This window comes from Humulus lupulus, chromosome 9 (assembly GCF_963169125.1).
Source record: "Humulus lupulus chromosome 9, drHumLupu1.1, whole genome shotgun sequence".
In the NCBI taxonomy this organism is placed as follows: domain Eukaryota; kingdom Viridiplantae; phylum Streptophyta; class Magnoliopsida; order Rosales; family Cannabaceae; genus Humulus; species Humulus lupulus.
In genome coordinates this window covers 152,432,152-152,452,527 of record NC_084801.1, presented here as the reverse complement: position 1 = coordinate 152,452,527, position 20,376 = coordinate 152,432,152, and positions in this window count along the sequence as shown.

The following is a 20,376-nucleotide window of genomic DNA, read 5'->3' as shown; positions in this document are numbered from 1 at the left end:
ATTTTGTAAACAATCTTTACAGACTTAAATAGAAAATTGTACCAGACAGTTACAAAATTATTACAAACTGTTATATGTATTTTGGTAATTTTTATAAAATTCAGTATTTTTCAATTTTTTTTGAAATTTATAATGCTAGTGTAATTTTTCCAAAAAAATATATTATAGTAACACACATTTCAAATAAAAGATCAGCTTGTTGTGAGAAGGCCCAATAGCATCACCCCCTTCAACTCGTTGCTCACTGCTCAGGTCGTAAGAAGAAGGGAAATTTTAAAAAATATGGTTTTTTATAAACTAATTTATAAAAATATGAATTTACCATATTACTAACTTTCTTAAATTAAAGTTAAAAAAAAACCATATAATATATGACAATTTGAAAAAATAAGTTTAAGAATATACATTTTAAATAAGTATAAATTTATGACTTTTTTGTTAACTTATACATTTATATGAGAATATTTAAGCTTGCAAAAAAAGCCATAAAAATATTAACAAATTAAAATTCTCATAAATATAATTAAATGGCAAAAAAAGCCATAAGGAATGTAATTTCCACTAAGAACCTTTACAATTACCCCGTAGAAAATGTCACTAGTTCAAGTTCGAGCCCGTAAAATAGGTCGCAACCTAACTCATGAGAAGGAAAATACAAAATACCATTAAGACATTTTATCTTACGTATCCTCTAAAAGTGACTTATGAAGGGTTTTAATGTAATTTCATTGTGGCCACCCCAACTAAAAATACGAGGGACATACCCCCATTAAGAAGGATCAGCCTTTTTTGTTAACCAAGATAATGTGGTGTATTTACTTTCACCTTACTATGATCATCCTCTAATCTTAAAATCTTGCATCACAATATTCAAAGCATAAGAGATAACCCATAACTTTTCATACTATATTTGTTAACTTGATTATGCTTTGAAGTTTATTCATTAATATTTTTGTGCTTGATTTTTCAGATTATGTACTTTTTTGTTTAGTAATTTGAAAACTGATATTTATCATTGTAGTTTGCTCTCATTTAGCAACTGATTACTAATTTTGTTGGATTTTTAGCTTTATTGCACGTTGCTCAAATTTGTTCAGTATCTGGTTACAGATTATTTCATTTCTTGAGTATATATTGTAATTTTTTTTAAAAAAAATTCCTGGTTTAGTAACTAGTTACCGTGATATTACTATATATTACTGATTCATTGTTTAGTTATGTGATTTGGACTGCTTTTTCAAAAATTAATATATAAATAAATATCAGCATATAAATATTGACTCAAACTAGTTAATGTGAGCTTTTGCTTTATAAAATATGTTTAAGTCCAATATTATTAGCTAATTAAGCAGCATTTATAACTCTTAAAAACGTTAGATATTTGCAACTTATTTTATAGTTGTTTATTCATGAAGGTGGGGTTCTCTTTAATTAATAGTATGATCTTATAAGAAGCATATTATTTGTAGCCACTCATGGATTTGTGGATTTTATCTAGTCACGTTGTCCTAAATCTTACGAGCCATTTTATTATGATGGGATTTTCTTTCTTTATAAAACTCGTAATGAATTGTTACAGAGAAAATAAATTATTTTATAAATAAAACAAGTATAAAAAATTTAAAAAGTGGATTGATATGTAAAAAATATATTTAAAATCAGAGTAACTCCAACCATGCTTCCCATCTCAAACCGATATGTTATAACATTTGATATCTTGTTTTTTAATAAAGTATAACTTTGCAAATTCAAGGTACCATATATTAGTATGATTCATAATAGAGACTACCAAGCTATACTTCACTAAAACATCGAGTAAATTCCCATAAAATTATTGTATATCTTATATTTATTCATCCAAACTTGATCTATCAACAAAATAACCACAAATAGTTATGGTTAGTACATATTCATCAAGAAGAAGATTGGTCTAGTAAGAATTATTTTGAGAATTCATAATTGTAGAAAAAAGGTAAAAAAAGAAAATACTCACAATTCTCCACTGTATATTAAAATCAAATAAGTAAAAAAAAAAGAGAAATTTACAGGTGAAACTATTTTCTACATTTTATTATCAATAATCACGTTATTTATTTTATTTACAAACCTACCATTTTTTAATATGGAATTTTAACTTTGATGCTCCGCTTGTTATGCAGTGTAGGATAAATATGTCAGCAAAAAACAATAAAAGATAAAAAAAAGTCTAATGCATGTCAAATCTCTCTCTCTCTCCTCTATACGACAACTCATTAGTTTTTAAAATAAGGTACCAAAATTTATCTTAAATACCATAATATAATCCAAAATAACTAATATATATATATTAAGATGTCTAGTAATAAGTTTTGGAGGTAACCAAAATGTATCTGAGCTAAACTTGAAGGTTATCAAAATGAATTTTAAATAATAAAATACCATAACATAACCTAATATTAACTAAATTGTATATTAATATGTCTACAAATAGGTTTTGGAGGTAACCAAAATGTATCTAAAATAATATGGTCTACAAATAAAGTTTTTTTTTTCTTAAAAAAAAGTAACCAATTGGTATCTTATCGGTATCATAATCAACAAAAATATAACTTTTTACAAATCATATTTTAAAGGTTACTAATCAGTACCTTAAAATAACAAGTTTTCTACAAATGAGCTTTAGAGGTAACTAAAATGTATATAAAATTATATGATCTAAAAATTGAGTTTTTTATTTTTATGAAAATGTAACCAATTGTTCTTTTATCGGTATCGTAAGCAACTAAAATATTTCTTTTTTAAATCCCAGAATAAACGAAAAATCTAGGAAGCGAGATTTTTTCTGTTTTTCCAATTTTCAGTTATGCATATGTTTTGATTCCCCCCGGCTTATCAGGTTATTTCAATAGTTGCTGGAATTACTATTCAAAAGCCTATCATTGTTATACAAAATCAAAGTGATGAGCCTATTTTTACATCATTTCTTTTACCTTTACACTATATATGACTTTTTTTGCAGCTTAACTATTTATATGGGACCTGATAAAAAAGAAAAAAAAAGTTTTTATATGTGAATTTCACTTTGTTAATGTTTCTATGACTTTTTCTTTTTTTAATTTTTCAAATAGATGACTTTTTATTTCCCATGTAAATATATTATTTATAAAATATGTCATAGTTTTTTGTATAATTAAGTTGTATTTTTTTCTAATGTAGTTTTTGTAATTTTGATTTTGTTGTTTTAACTTAACTTTTTTTTATTATAAAAATTTTTACTAAATCGTTTTTCAAGCTTTTTTATTTTAATGTACACTTTTTTATTTAAAATTTTACATAAATAATTCAAGTATTTTTATATTCAGTTATTATTTTAAATTTAGAAAAAAATGATTTTACAACTTTTTTTTGGGTATTTTTCTATGATATATTAAATCAAATTTCACTCTAGTCAATAATAGCAAGTATTGTCACTATTTCACTCTTGTCAATTAGTATTCTATGACACTAGGAAAAAAATAATATCAACAATAGTATTAGATATATAAATATAATAAGTATAAGTGTAAATACTCATTTGGTGCCCTGTGTTTTATCAAAATACAAACTTGGTACCATCTGTTTCGGATAATTATCATTTAGCCACCAAGAATATTTGCTTGTTAATTTATTGAATTGATTTAATTGTTCATGTAATAATTGAATTTTATTTAGTGATAATTATTTGTTTCTCATAATTAATTTAATTGTATTGTTTGGATTTTGAGATTATTTGAAAATTGACTGTAATTGAATTTTTGTGACATAGTATGTTGTGATGTGACATGGGCGCATGTGGTGCAAGACAATGGCAAGTGAGGTAATTTTCCTAGTCGGGAGCTAGTCGGGAGTCGGATGTCCCACATTAAATACGATCAGAGGAGAGGCACTCCGTTTGTGCAGAGGATTGCTGCGACAGAAACCCCCAGCAAGTTCAAAATGCTAGTATTGCTGAACTTTGATGGGTACGGGGACCCAGTATCTCATGTAAAAAAGTTTGAGATACAAATGGATATTCAGAAAGTGTCGGATGATGCCCGCTGCAGGATCTTCCCCGCCACCCTATCTGACACTGGTCAGGAGTGGTTCTGTAAGTTCCCTTATGCTAATATAGTATCGTGGAAAATGTTCCTAAAGGAATTTTACGGACAATTCTACGTGGGTCGCGTACACCCCACTGAGGCCAACAAGTTGGTTGAGATACGACAAAAGGATGGAGAGCCCTTAAAGGAATACGTCCAACGTTTTATGCGAGTAGCTGCTGCAGCTAAAATGGTGGGCGACGAGGGAAAAATGATGGCCCTAACAGCTGGGGTAAGGCGCCATTCTGCCCTCTGGAATAGCCTAAGAAAACATGGGGTAAAAAGTACCCAGGAGTTTCTTGATCGAGCTGATCGATACATCAAGCTCGAAAATGCCATCGCCAACGAAATACAAGGGACCAAAGAGAGATCCCGCCAAAGCCGCCAATGGGTCAGATAATCCCAATGGAAACAGCAAAGGAACGGGAATGGAAATGGTAAAAATGGTGGAAAAAGGGCGAACAATGAGCCATCAACATCCGAAAACAAACGCCCCAAAGGAAATAGATATGAGCCAAGATTCACCAACTATACGACCCTTGTCGAAAGTAGAGCAGAGGTCTACCAGGCGACCAACACCAATGTCCCTTATAAGCGACCAGCGCCTATAAGGAAGGATATCTCCAAGAGAGATACAACAAAATTCTGTCGTTTTCACAACGACTACAAACATGACACCAATGAGTGTAACCAGTTAAAGGAAAAAATTGAGTTCCTTATCAGACATGGACACCTAAGGAGGCATGTACGAGCCGCAGGAGGGTCTCAGCGAGAGGCTCAAGGAGGCAACGAGCAGGCGCCTGCATGCCAACGCTCGCCACCTTTACAGCCAGCTCCTGTCGCAGGTACATTACTCACCATCTGTGGCGGCCTACACCTTGTGGGAGATAGTGGGAAGGAAAGGGAGCGATACGCTTGGACCTTACGCCACGACCAGGACATCGAGATGATGAGTGTGGAGGATCGGGCACCTAAAAAAGCTTGAACAGAGGAGGAGTTGATTACTTGCTCTGAGGACGATGCCCAGCATGTCTGATTCCCACATTCAGATCCACTGGTCGTGGACGTCCAGATTGCCAATATGATGGTTAAGAGGGTGCCGGTTGACACAGGGAGCTCAGTCAACATTTTGTACAAGTCTTCACTAGAGAGGATGAAATTTTCTGTCAAGGACCTGGAGCCGTGCAACCAAACCATATACGGTTTTTCTGGTGAAGGGCTCGCGCCAACAGGGTCGATTAGGCTCCCAGTTACAGTAGGAACTGCACCTGCAAACAGGACATTACTCACTACTTTCATAGTAGTTGATTGTCCTTCTGCGTATAATGCTGTGATTGGGAGGCCTATTCTGGTCGACCTGCGAGCCGTAACCTCGGTTTGGCACCTTGCCATGAAATTCCCAACCGACGCAAGAGTAGGATGCGTATTGGGAAACCAACGAGAAGCGAGGGAGTGCTACAATGCCTCGATATCTAAGGCAAAGAAAGGTGGATCGAGGGAAACTGCCAGAAAAGAGTTGCAAACGGCCAATGAAGTGCAAGCCCAATTAGGTGATTGTGTCACCAAATAGGGTGTTGCCCAAAGTGAGGATAGAGATTTGGATCCTCGCTTTGGGGATTTTGATGAAGAAATAGGACCCATCGAGGACCTTGAGGAGGTCCAACTCGATGAAGCATATCCGGCCAGGGTTGTGAAAGTCGGTAAAAACTTAGAGACAATAACAAAACAAAGACTGGTGGAATTTTTAAAGAAGAACCAGGAAGTCTTTGCCTGGTCTCATAAAGACATGGTTGGAATAGACCCTGCAATTATTAGCCATGTCTTGGACATAGACAATAGTTTTCCACCAGTACAACAGAAAAGAAGGCTGCTCGACAAAGACAGATCAAAAGATCTGAAAGAGGAAGTCGAGAAGCTAAAGGAGAATGGATTCATCAGGGTAGCGTTTTATCCATCGTGGGTCTCTAATCCCGTACTAGTTCCTAAGCCGAATGGCAAGTGGAGAACGTGCGTGGATTTCACAGACCTTAATAAAGCCTGCCCTAAAGATTCTTTCCCACTCCCTAGGATCGACCAGTTGGTCGATGCCACTGCAGGACACGAGATCCTATCATTCATGGATGCATACTCCGGGTACAATCAGATTAGTATGCATCCACCTGATGAGGATCACACTAGCTTTCAGACCGATACAGGGCTTTACTGTTACAAAGTAATGCCCTTCAGTTTGAAAAGCGCTAGTGTGACTTACCAGCGACTAGTCAATCACATGTTCAAGGAGCTGATCGGTAGAAAATGGAAGTATATGTTGATGACATCCTGGTTAAGTCAAAAAAGGCAGAAGGACACATAGGGGACTTGCAAGAGTGCTTCAACGTCTTGAATAAATATCAGATGAAGCTAAATCCCCTCAAGTGTTCCTTTGGAGTTGGATCAGGGAAATTCTTGGGATTTATAGTAAACTCATGAGGAATTGAGGCCAATCCCGAGAAGATCAAAGCCCTAGTCGATATGAAATCGCCAACGAAGATCAAAGATGTTCAAAGTCTAACTGGAAGGATTGCTTCTCTAAGAAGATTTATTTCCAAATTGACGGACAAATGCATCCCATTTTTTAATCTGCTTAGAGGCAAAAAGAAGTTCGAATGGAAGGAGGAGTGTGACCAAGCTTTTCAAGCTTTAAAGACGCACATGTCTCAGCCACCGATTTTATCAAAGTCGGTTGATAAAGAAACCCTGTTCATTTGCTTGGCGATCACAGAATATGCTGCTAGTGCTGTTCTAGTAAGAGAGGAGGAGAATGTGCAAAAGGTCGTGTATTATGTAAGCAAAAGGCTAATAGGAGCAAACCTAAGGTATCCTCCTATTGAGAAATTAGCCTACTGCTTGATCTTAGCCTCCAGAAAGTTGTGGCCATACTTCCAAGCTTACTCAATCACAGTTTTAACCGACCAACCTCTACGGCAAGTTCTGCAAAAGCCGCAGGCCAATTATTGAAATGGGCGATTGAACTTGGGCAGTTTGATATCTCTTACTTACCACGAGTAGCGGTAAAAGGACAAGCACTGGACGACTTTGTTGCAGAGCTCACTGGGCTTCCAGACAGAGACGTGGCAAGGATTTCTTACACATGGTTGGCACGTGGCAGTTCTAAATGAAGGGATCCTGTTAGGTCATCGACCAGATAATTGTTGGTTTGTCAAGTCTTGCGGTTAGGTGCGACCAGTCTGGTCGCATGATTCCATTTACTTCCTTTGAGATACACAATCTTGTAATAATTATATTCATTATATTTCCTTTTATTACCTTGATACGCTGATCTTAATTATAATTAAGGCCCATTGGCCCATGTAACCTCCTTGAGCCTATAAATAAGAATGAGAGGGCTCAAGGAGAGGGAGGAATTTTGACTTTTGCACTTTTAATCTTTGTATTCAGAGAGAAAAGCATAGTGTGATTATCCACTAGAATAGTAATTATCCTTAGTCTTGTGAAACTCAAGAACCCTAGTTCTTTGATCACAGTATTGGGATTCAATATCAATAAGAACACCAAGTGGACATAGGTCATTATCATCTAGTTAGGGCCGAACCACTATAAATTGCTTGTGTCACTTTCTTCCCATTTGATTCTTTTCTTGATTTCCTTTTTTGTTCCTTGCGTTTATTTGACTCCGTGTCATTGACCAAATTAAGAGTCAACATATATATATATATGACCTAGAGTTTGTGATAGTTTTGTATCATGAAGTTATTTAGAAGCATGATAGGATCGACTTGGACCTATTATAATAAATTATGATACTATAAATCTAAGAATATGTAGCGCACTAAATTTTTAGTCATTTATTAATTGTGTGCTTTATTTTATTATTAATTGTTACGTGTTAGAAATATATTTTTAATTGTTTGAATTGCTTGGTAGAAATTATGTGAATTTAAATTTGTTAATTGTTTTTATTTAATTATTTTAATTGGTAAGTTCATGAGTTTTGGTTGTGTGCACCAAGGTGCATGGTTAGTAGAGATGCACTTGAGCACTTGTGTGTGTGCATGTGCATGGTATGCATGGTGTACATGCAATAGACTACCATGTGTTTTCCCATTTTATTTATTTATTTTAATTAAAGGAAGAAATAAGACAATTAAGTGGTAATTGTAACGCCCTGGTTACTCCAAGACCGTTACTGTGAACTTTAAACAGTGCTTAACTCACTAAACGAGTCATTATGTTATAAACGTGCATCTAGGTGTTATTAATAGGCCAGGGTGAAAATTTTCTATTAAAAGGAATGGATATGTTTTATTAAAAACATTAAACTATACATGGGCCCATAAAAGCGTTTACAAGTTATTTACAATCCAAAATGGTCATTACAGTGTAAAAAAAAATTACATCCCGCCGACCTAAGCGACAAAATATAGGGTTAAACCCTAGTTCCCCTGAGAAACACCTTGGCCGTGGTGGTCAAGCGGCCGCATATGTACACATCGCCACCTAAGCTCTCCACTCAAGACTGGGTAAGCTTTTCTTTCCTTTTACATGCACCACATAGCACCCGTGAGCCAAGGCTCAGCAAGAAAACTCATTACTGCATGTATACAATATCAATGAATGATTATGATAATCATACTGGGGCTTGTAGACCAAATCAGATAAGTGAAGATCAACAAATGATTATGGTAATCATTCTGGGGCTTGCCACCCAATCAGATGAGTGATTAATGAATCACACGTTATTTAAGTGACTAATGAGTCACACATTTGATAGGTGACTAATAAGTCTACCTCAAGGATCTGTCCCCTGTATAGATGATTAATAAGTCCATCTCTAGGGATCTGCTCCCTAAGCCATGTGACGTGTCAATCACCTTAGCCTTTTGGCTCTGGCTCTAAGTAACTAGCCTTCAGACTAGACAAGCGCTTTTGTTTTCACCGAACTTAAGGTCGATCAAGCATTTCATGCTTATGTTGATAATGCTTATGTCGATTAGATCTAATCTTTTCAACTTGCGTTAAATACGCTAATACTGTTCTTGACTTATAGGTCAATCCCATACAACCAGTGCTCAGTACTACTGTCAAACTTGACTAATAAGTCACAACTTCATAGTTAATACTGACACCATTGTCGATTCTAACAAATAAGTCAGTACCATTCACAGATAAGCAAGACTGCCAAGCATTTATAATGCAATCAATGTCCACATATAGAGCACTCAACATGCCTCATCAATAACCATGCATGTCACATGCTGGGTGCAGTTTTCTTACCTCTGGTTTGAGCGCGAAATAATAAAAGAACGATCATTGAGAATGATCAGTCCTTAAGTCCCTTAGCAGTCACCTAGTCATAACCAAATAATAAACTCCCATCAATAAAATGACTAATAAAAGGTTCCTGGACCAAGACCTAGCCTCCGGGACATCGAATCCTACTAAACCGGGTAGTAAGAATGATCCTGAGGCCTAAGGTTCAAGTTCCCACGAATAAAACACCATTCTGCCCACAAATGCCCTTAAAAACCGCGACCCCACCCTGTTGAGCTGTGGCCAGCCTCCCAAAAGCAGAGGCGCCAACCTCCACTGCCTGCACCACAAGCCGCAGCCAGCTCCCCAAGTGTCGCAGCCCCAAGGCCGTTCAGCTCCACCTCTCTTCTTCATTAAGCACGGGCCGCGACGCCCAAGAATAGGGCCGCGACCCCACCTGGTACCCAGTGAAAAACCTTTGTTTTTCCTCTTCTAAATCATTCCAAAAATCTACTCAAACATTTCCAAACTTATATTTTAACCCAAAAACCTCATCACTACCTCAACCTCATTAAAACCCAAGCTTTGAACCATTTAAAACCACCTAAAATAGCCACTTCTATAGTCAAAATCCAAAGCTTATAAATAACTCAAAAATAGAGCAAACTAGAAAATCTCAAGCTAAAGCCTTACCTCAGACTTGAATTGAATCGTCTTCAATGGTTGAACTAAGGTCCTAAGCTCTAAACCTTGATCTCTTAGCTTGAATCCTCAAATTGAGCTTCAAAAATCCAAAGGGAGAAAAGAGGAGAAAGATGATTGTGAGGAAGAGGGAGTTCTCTGCTTTTGCTATCTAAGGCTTCCTTCTACAACTTTCTAATTCAAATATAACCCATGGTCAAAAGACCAAAATTCCCCAAGCCTATTTCACTTCTTAACAGCCCCCAAGGGCAAAATCGTCATTTCCTGTCAAATCTCGTTAATCATAATTAATGTCCTCCAATTCCCATTACTCCCAATATTCTCAAATAGTAATTAAGTCATATCCCATTACCCTATAATTCCCAGTAATGTGCTAAGCATCAAATTACCCCGAGACTCACCTCGAGCCCGATAAATAACCTCGTTATAACCAAACTGTTAACTTGCATTCTAAGATCGTCTCATGCAGAATAGCTTGAACATATCCACATAATAATGTGGCCTCATCCATAGATCACCAAAATGTATGAAAATATACAAATATGCCCTCAACGGGCCAAATTACCAAAATACCCTTATAATGAAAAGTGACCCACATGCATGGATTTATCATCATATAATAATATAACTCACATAATCACGCATATACTCATTTAATTGCATAATAAATCAATTATGGCCCTCCTGACCCCTTAATCAAGGCACTAATCCACTTTAGGGAATTTGTGGCGTTACAGCTATCCCCTCCATACAGAAATTTCGGCCTCAAAATTTACTTGAACAACTCGAGATACTGATCTTGCATATCTGATTCCAGTTCCCAGGTTGCTTCCTGGACCTTGCCGTTCCTCCATATTACCTTAACGAAAGGTATAGTTTTATTCATGAGGACCTTGTCCATTCTGTCTAGTATCTGGACTGGTTGTTCCTCATAAGAGAGATCTGCCTCAAGCTCTAGATCCTCGTAATTCAAAACATGGGTCACATCAGATACATACCTCAGATGAGCTGAGATATGAAACACGTTATGCACAACCGAAAATGCCGGTGGTAAGGCCAACCTGTAGGCCACCTGACCAATCCTCTCCAGAATCTCAAATGGACCTACAAACCCAGGGCTCAACATGCCTTTCTTCCCAAACCTTCTCACCCCTTTCCATGACGAGACTCTAAGGAAGACATAGTCTCCCACTTGGAACTCCACGTTCCTGCTTTTGGGATCTGCATAACTTTTCTGTCTACTTTGAGAAGCGAGCATTTGAGCTCTAATCTTCTCAATGGCCTCACTGGTCCTCTGAACTGCCTCAGGACCCAAGTATCTCCTTTCACCTGTCTCATCCCAATGAATGGGAGATCTGCATTTCCTACCATACAACATCTCATAAGGTGCTACCCCAATGGTAGACTGATAACTGTTGTTGTAGGAAAACTCTATCAAAGGTAGATACTTACTCCAAGATCCACCAAAGTCCAACACACATGATTGAAGCATGTCCTCTAATATCTGGATCGTCCTCTCAGATTGTCCATCTGTCTGAGGATGATAAGCAGTACTAAACTTTAATTGTGTTCCCATGGCCCTCTGTAGACTTCCCCAAAACTTGGAAGTGAAAGTGGGGTCTTGATCTGACACGATCGACCTCGGTGCTCCATGAAGATGCACAATCTCTCTCACATAGAGATCTGCGTACTGGTCAACTATATATGTAGTCCTCACTGGTAAGAAGTGAGCTGACTTGGTATAGCAATCCACAATAACCCATACTAAATCATGTTGACCAACAGTCCTGGGTAACCCCACCACGAAATCCATCGTGATGTCCTCCCATTTCCACTCTGGGATGTCTAGAGGCTGCAATAACCCAGCTGGCCTCTGATGCTCAGCCTTGACCTATTGACATGTCAAGCACTTAGCCACATACTCTACTATGACCCTCTTCATCCCAGGCCACTAATACAATGATTTCACATCCTAATACATCTTCGTGGTGCCTGGATGCAAATAGTAAGGTGCAGTATGAGATTCTTCCAGAATATCCTGTCTCATAGCAGTGTCTAACGAAACACATCTCCATCGGTTGTGTCTTAACGAACCCATATCAGACACTGTGTAATCTCTGGACACTCCAGCTAAAACAACCTCTCTAATCTTGATCAGTTCTGGATCACTCAACTGGCCCTCCTTGATTCTTTCCAACAGTGTAGACTGTAGCGTAATGTTGGCCAACTGGCCCATTAGCAATTCTATGCCAGCTCTGGTCATATACTCTACTAACTCTCTGGATATCAGCCTCGCACTGTAAATTTGTCCTAGACCTTTCCGGCTTATAGCATCAGCTACCACGTTGGCCTTTCTTGGGTGATACAAAATCTCACAATCATAATCCCTTACTAACTCCAGCCAATGCCTTTGTCTCATGTTCAGGTCTTTCTGCATGAAGAAGTACTTCAGGCTCATGTGGTCAGTGTAGATCTCACACTTCTCTTCATAAAGAAAATGAATCCATACCTTTAATGCAAAGACCACAGCTGCTAACTCTCAATCATGAGTGGGGTACCTCTGTTCATACTCTTTCAACCGACGTGAGGCATAAGCAATCACCTTCCCTGACTGCATCAGAACACAACCCAAACCTTGATGTGAGGCATCACAACAAATCACAAACTACTCCTGATCTATTGGAAGACTCAGAACTGGAGCTGTAATCAACCTCTGCTTTAGTTCCTGGAAGCTGTTCTTACACCTGTCTAACCGCACAAACTTCTGATTCTTGCGTGTCAGCTCAATCAATGAAGTAGTGATCTTAGAGAACCCTTCCATGAAACGTCTGTAATAACATGACAATCCAAGGAAACTTCTAACCTTTGAAGCACTCTTTGGCCTTGGCCAATCTCTGATTGCCTCTATCTTGGTTAGATCCACTTTAATCCCCTCCTTACTGACAATGTGCCCAAGGAAAGTTACTTGAGAAAACCATAACTCACATTTCTTGAATTTTGCAAATAATTTGTGCTCCCTCAGTCTTTGTAAAACAAATCTCAGATGTTGCTCATGTTCTGACTCTGACTGAGAATAAACCAGAATATCATCGATGAAGACGATCACAAACTGGTCCAGATAATCCTTGAACACTCTGTTCATCAAATCCATAAAACTAGCTGGGGAATTAGTCAATCCAAAAGACATGACTAAGAACTCATAATGCCCTAAGCTCCAAACCTTGATCTCCTAGCTTGAATCCTCAAATTGAGCTTCAAAAATCCAAAGGGAGAAAAGAGGAGAAAGTTGATCGTGAGGAAGAGGGAGTTCTCTACTTTTGTTGTCTAAGGCTTCCTTCTACAGCTTTCTAATTCAAATTTTACCCATGGTCAAAAGACCAAAATGCCCCCAAGCCTATTTCACTTCTTAACAACCCCAAGGGCAAACTCGTCCTTTCCTGTCAAATCCCGTTAATCATAATTAATGTCCTCCAATTCCCATTACTCACAATATTCTCAAATAGTAATTAAGTCATATCCCATTACCCTATAATTCCTGGTAATGTGCTAAGCATCAAATTACCTCGAGAGTCACCCTGAGCCCGGTAAATAACCCCGTTATGACCAAACCGCTAACTTGCATTCTAAGATCGTCTCATGCTGAATAGCTCAAACATATCCACATAATAATGTGGCCTCATCCATAGATCACCAACATGTATGAAAATATACAAATATGCCCTCAACGGGCCAAATTACCAAAATACCCTTATAATGAAAAGTGACCCACATGCATGCATTTATCATCATATAATAATATAACTCACATAATCATGCATATACTCATTTAATTGCATAATAAATCAATTATAGCCCTCCCGACCCCTAATTAAGGCACTAAGTCACATTAGGGAATTTGGGGCGTTACGGTAATGATTTGTAACAATTTTGGGAAAGTTAGAAATTTGGGTAATGAAGTGTGAAAGGTCTTGAGTTGGCCAAGTATGAGAGATAGAGAGGGAAAGGAGAGTGCTCAGTCAAAGGCTAGGGGAGGTGTATAAGAAAGTTTTCATTTTGTACACAAATCAATCAAGCCATAGTTGGAAATTTCATGAATTATGGGAGAGGGAATCAAGGAGATTAGAATTGGGACTCACCCTTTTCCCACTAGCTAGGGTTCGGCCACTAGGGCATTTATAAAAACAAAGAGAACATGAGGGTTCTCATTTTGGCTTGGTGGCTATTGTGTGCATAAAGGTGGAAGAGAGGGACGAAGCCACGAAAAGGAGAGAAAGAAAGAGGAAAAGAAGGAGGAAAAGAGGAGGATTTCGAAAATCCTTGGTATGTGATCTTGGATTAGTGGTTTGAATCCCCTAAGTTATCTTCTTATCCTCTTGATGCTAAGAATTATCTTCTTCTCTTTGTTGTAATTTTTGAAACCCTAGGTGCATCAATGTAAAGCGCCCTATTCTATTAATTTGTAAAAACGTCACTTATCTCATAGATAATTAGAAAAATACAACTTAAAAGATAGATTCAGTGGGGCCTTGATAAAACATGCAAGTTTAGGCCCAATAGATTAAAATAAAATAAAATATTTCATATGCAATGTTTAAAGAAAATAAAAAAAAAGTTAGGCCCACTGACATATTTCAAATAAAGTCTGTTGACTGTCTTTTTCGCTATCAACCTTAAGAAGAGAGATTAAAGAAATAAACAATAAGAACACAAGGATTTTTACGTGGTTCAGGTTATAAAAGAACCCTAGTCCATGAGTCTTTGGTATTAATTGAATTGGAAGCTTGTGAAGGCAAGCTCCAATGGTGTATTCTCAGGCAGCATTTAGATTGCTCTGAGTACAAGGTGTTTTCTCTCTAAAAAACCGAACCCTTTACAATGAGACTCCCGTCCTATTTATAAAGGTTGGGGTGATTAATACTAATCATCAGTAATTAACACACATTCTTCCCATTATTGGGGGATTAAAACCAATTCAATGCCTTAGGCTGCATTGAATAGAGAGCACGACCCAAACGAGATTTGTGGGGCCCACTGTAGAAAAGCACCTACTTTATAGGGAACACACCCTAGGTACTATCAGGGCAAGTTGTAAGTACCTTCATGTCAGATGATGTAGTGGGAGTACGAATTGTCGAGTTGTACACTCGACAACATGGTTGACAGATCGCCCCTAAAGGTTGTCAGATGACCCTCTATGTAATGCCCTCCTAATCCAGGACTGTTACACTATGTATTTAAAATTGTGTCATACCTGCTAATCAGGTCATTTGGCTTAAAACGTGTAACTAAGGTTAGTGACAAGGGTTAGGGTTAAAAATTTAGGTAAAATAACCATTTACTTTTATTCCAAAAGTTTTATATAACATGGGATCCCAAAATATTAAAAGTTAACGGTTAAAAAGAGTAAATACATAACAAAAGTTACATCAACCGGCCTAAGTGGAAAACGGGGCTGTAACCCTAGTTCCTCTGAGATAACCCCCGCCATGATGGTCGAGCAGCCGCATATGTACACGCTGCCACCGAAGCTCTCCAACTCATGGCTGGTCAAGCTTTCCCTTTCCTTTACCTGCACCACAAAGCACCTGTGAGTCGAGGCTCAGCAAGAAAACAGAACGTGCAACAAAAGAGAATATAACTTTAAAATAACCATTCAACAATAATCATTAACATTAATTTGTAGCCAATATCATTAAATTTCAATCACATGATCATTGGATCAACCTGGGGCCGTTGCCATATTTAGTTGGCTTTTAAGCCAACTCTCGGACCTATGCCTTAGCTACATGACCATAGAGTCACCTGGGGCCTCACCCTTAGCTTTGTCTCACTAGCCATAGAGCTAGCCAAATCCCCGTGGTTCACCTTCGACCATAGAGTTGGTCAATGTAATAGTACATTGCTGGTTTAGGCCAATGCCTCTCGACTAGCGCATAATGCACTATCCGTCCTTGACTCATAAGTCAAGCCCTGATCCTTCATACCTTACTTATAAGAAACAGATTTGGATAGGCACATCCCAACAATTAAGCACTTATTCATGCTAATCATTTAATCCCATTGGATAACCATTTCATAATACTAAGCATATTCATATAACGGGGCCACATGCACTAACCATATAATTCACATAACGAATATAAGCACTTAGGCATCTAACAACATGAATCTAAAACAATAACATAACATAACCAATCCTGGGGCCCAAGCCCTAATCATATTAGTATAAAATAGACGGGCCAAGCCCTAATCACATACAACACGTTCTGGGTGCAATTTTCCTACCTTAGGTCCAAGCAAGCATAAACAAGAACGACCCTCGAGCACGATCCCGATTCCGAGCCCTTAGCAATACCCTAAGTCACAACCATATAATAGGGTTCTATTAATATCGAGTGATCAAAGGCTTCTGGACCAAGTTCTAGCCTCTGGGGCCTCGGGTTCCAGCAAACCGGGTAGTGAAAAAAATCCTGAGCCCTAAGGAAAAAGTTCTATTTTGAAAACAAACTCCCAAGGCAAAACTGCCCAGGCAGGCTACGACTAGTCCCCTTGTGGGTCGCGGCGCACCCCCTGACTAGCCTCTTCCTCCTCTTTTTCTAGAGGCATGGGCCGTGACTTGGCATATCAAGTTTCGGTGTGCCCCTTAGGTAGAGGCCTCTCAAGGCGCTTAGTTCATGCTAAGTCGCGACTTGTCAAGAACAAGGTCGCAACTTGGCCCCTCGAACCCAGAAATAACCTCCATTTCAACAGCTAAATTCTATCCAATTTAACCCAAAATCACCCCAACAACACAATTAAATCAATACAATAGCTCCAATATGTTCCCAATCACAAAACCCAACATAAAACTAGCTTAAAACCTCATCAAAACTTCAATTTAATCTTTGAAACTCAAAGGCTCAGGAACACTAAAAACCAGCCATGAAAACTCATAATTTAAATGCTTAAACCATAGTTGAAAGCTAACCTCTACTGAAGAATTAATCCACCAAATTGCTACTGAGTTAATCCCCAAGATTTTAGCTCCAATCCTTGTGTTTCTAGCCCAAAATTCTCCTTAGTTCTTTAATGGTTTAGCTTAAGAGAGTTTTAAGGAGAAAAGAGAGTGAATAAGGGAGAGGGTTGGTTAAGGCAGCTTCCAATGGTGTTCTATTGTTTTGTCTTATCTAACTTAAGTCACTTAAGTTAATCCCAAAGCTCGGGGTACCAAAAACGTCCCCGAGGGCAAAATGGTAAATTTCCCCAATATTCCCTCCTAAACATTCTAACTCCAAATATATCTCCAATTATTTATTTTCATAACCCGATAACCAAATTAAATGTCTATTACCCAAAATACCCCTTGACTCGCCCCGAGTTGGGTATTGGGTCCCGTTGTGACTTTCCACTAACTTGCTCCCTAGGATCGCCTCGTGCCGAAAAGTTCAAATAAACCTACATAATAATGTGGTCTCTCACATATATCACATATATGCATATAAATACACATTTATGCTCGCAACGGGCCAAATTACCAAATCGCCCTTCTATTAAGAAGTAGGCCCACATGCATATATAATATCCCTACATATGCACATTTAATCATATTATCACATAATTCACATATTCACAATCAATATAGCAATTAAACATGTAATTTCATATATTGCCATCGCGACCCCCTAATCAATGTCCTAAGCCTTATTAGGTCATTTTGTGACGTTACAACTATCCCATCTTTAAAGAAATTTCATCCTCAAATTTTACCTGAACAGCTCGAGAAACTGAGCTCGCATATCTGCCTCCAGCTCCCAGGTCGCTTCCTCGACCCTGATGATCCTCCATAATACCTTAACCAAAGGTATAGTCTTGTTTCTCAGGACCTTGTCCTTCCTGTCAAGAATCTGAACTGGTTGTTCTTCACAAGAAAACTTTGCCTCCAATTCCAAATCATCATAACTCAGTACATGAGTCCCATCTGACACATACTTCCTCAACATGGAAATATGGAATACATTATGCACACAAGACAGTGCAGGGGGTAAGGCCAACCTATAGGCCATCTGCTTGATCCTCTCCAGGATCTCAAACGGTCCTATAAACCTAGGGCTCAGCTTTCCCTTCTTGCCGAACCTCTTTACCCTTCTCAGAGGTGAAACCATAAGGAAGACATAGTCTCCCACCTGGAACTCTACGTTCCTCCGCCTTAGGTTAGAATAGCTCTTTTGCCTACTTTGAGAAGCGAACATCCGAGCTTATATCTTCTCAATAGCCTTAGTGGTCCTCTGGACTACATCCAGACCTAAATATTTCCTCTCACCCATCTCATCCCAGTGAATGGGCGATCTGTACTTCCTACCATATAGCATCTCATAAGGTGCCACTCCGATGGTAGACTGATAACTGTTGTTATAAGAAAATTCTATTAGAGGAAAATACTTACTCCAGGACCCTTCAAAGTCCAATACACATGCTCTCAGCATGTCCTCAAGTATATGGATAGTCCTCTTAGGCTGACCATCGGTCTGAGGATGATAAGCTGTGCTGAAATTCAGCTGTGTACCCATCGCCCTCTGCAAACTCCCCCAAAACTTGGAAGTAAAGATAGGGTCCCTATCAGACACGATAGACCTCGGCATCCCTTGAAGGTGAACTATCTCTCTCACATAGAGATCTACATACTAATCAACTGTGTAATTCATCCTCACTAGTAGAAAATGAGCTGACTTCGTGAACCGATCGATAATGACCCAAATAGAATCATGTTGGCCCACTGTGCTGGGCAATCCCACCATGAAATCCATCGTGATATCTTCCCACTTCCACTCTGGGATATCCAGAGGCTGTAACAGTCCTGCCGGCCTCTGATGCTCAGCCTTGACCTGCTGATAGGTCAGGTACCTCGCTACCTACTTGGTCACATCCTTCTTCATGCCAGGCCACCAATATATAACTCTCAGGTCTTGATACATCTTCGTGGCGCCTGGATGAAGAGAATTAGGGGTGGTGTGAGATTCATCCAAAATCTCTTGTCTGATCTTGGTGTCCGTCGGAACGCATATCCGATCTTTATATCTCAGCAAACCCATACTCGAAACTGTATAGTCCTTAGCTACTCCAACTAGGACATCCTCTCTAACGTGCCCCAAATGTGGATCATCTAACTGTCTCTGCTTGATTCTCTCCAAGAGAGTAGATTGTAAAGTAATGTTGGCCAACCGACCCACTACTAACTTAATCCCCGCTCAAGTCATCTCATCTGCCAACCTCCTCGATATCTGTCTGGCACTATATAACTGTCTCGACCCCTTCCAGCTTAAGTCATCCACTACCATGTTGGCCTTCCCAGGGTGATAGAGGATCTCACAATCATAATCCTTTACTAGCTCCAACCAACATCTCTGCCTCATGTTCAGATCCTTCTGATTGAAAGAGTACTTTAGGCTCTTGTGATCAGTGTATATCTCACACTTCTCACCATACAGGTAGTGCTGCCACACCTTCAGTGCGAAAACAATTGCTGCTAGCTCTAAATCATGTGTGGGATATCTTTTCTCATAATCCTTCAACTGACGTGATGCATAGGCAATCACCTTCCCAATCTGCATAAGTACACAACCCAGACCCTGTCTCAAAGCATCACAATAAACCAAAAATTTACCTTAATCTGTAGGAAGGCTCAAAACTGGTGTGGTGATCAAACTCTCCTTGAGCTTCTGAAAACTGTCTTCACACTTGTCCGACCAAACAAATTTTTGATTCTTGCGTGTCAACTCTGTCATTGATGATGCAACCTTGGAGAACCCTTCCACAAAGCGCCTATAATAATCCGCCAAACCCAAGAAACTCCTGATCTCTTAAGCTCTCTTTAGTCTTGGCCAATCTTTAATCGCTTCAATCTTCGCTGGATCCACCTTAATGCCATCTTTACTGACTATGTGACCCAAGAAAGTTAACTGAGGCAACCAAAATTCGCACTTCTTGAACTTCGCATACAGCCTGTGCTCTCTCAACCTCTATAATACTAACCTGAGGTGAAGCTCGTGCTCTGTCTCCGTCCGAGAGTATATCAATATATCATCGATGAAGACGATCACAAACTGATCTAGGTAGTCCTTGAACACTCTGGTCATCAGATCCATAAATGTTGCCGGGGCATTAGTCAATCCAAATGACATCACCAAAACTCATAATGCCCATACCTGCTGCGAAAAGCTGTCTTCAGTACATCTTCTTCCTTGATCCTCAACTAGTGATAGCCAGATCGAAGATCTATCTTGGAAATTACCATTCTACCCTGCAACTGGTCAAAAAAATCATCAATCCTTGGCAGAGGATATCTGTTCTT